A 512-nucleotide genomic window follows, 5' to 3' on the forward strand; every position below is an offset into this window, starting at 1 on the left:
TATATATATATATATATATATAAGAAGAGACAAAAAAAGTCATAGTACAGAAATAAAACAATGCAAATATTACAAAATATTACAAAAAAGTGTATAAATCACTCGTTTTTCTAAAGTAAAAATATCCAGCAGAGACACTAGCAAGTAAAGTTATAGTGGGAGTCTGTGTCTCTCTCACCTCCCTTGAGCCCCCCTAAAACATGCAGAGAGTTTGCTGGGGGGTAATTGAGAATGAATGGGGGAAAGTCACGTGAGAGGAGGCAATGCCTCCTTCGCAAAATGATTGGATATGACTGCTTATGATCGACTATGATTGGCTCTGCGCGTTCCATGCTCGCCAATCAGTCTGAATGAACAAAATGATGGCATTAATGGGAAGTCTAATTAAATAGTAAGCAATACACACACTTATATACCGCCACTTTGTCACGTCAAAATCAAACTTCAAATGGCCTGGAAACATGAACTGTGTTTTTTTTTGTAGTGAACAATCAGCTTGTTGAAATTAAAGG

Source organism: Sinocyclocheilus rhinocerous, unplaced genomic scaffold (assembly GCF_001515625.1).
Source record: "Sinocyclocheilus rhinocerous isolate Xijiao unplaced genomic scaffold, SAMN03320098_v1.1 scaffold2032, whole genome shotgun sequence".
NCBI lineage: Eukaryota > Metazoa > Chordata > Actinopteri > Cypriniformes > Cyprinidae > Sinocyclocheilus > Sinocyclocheilus rhinocerous.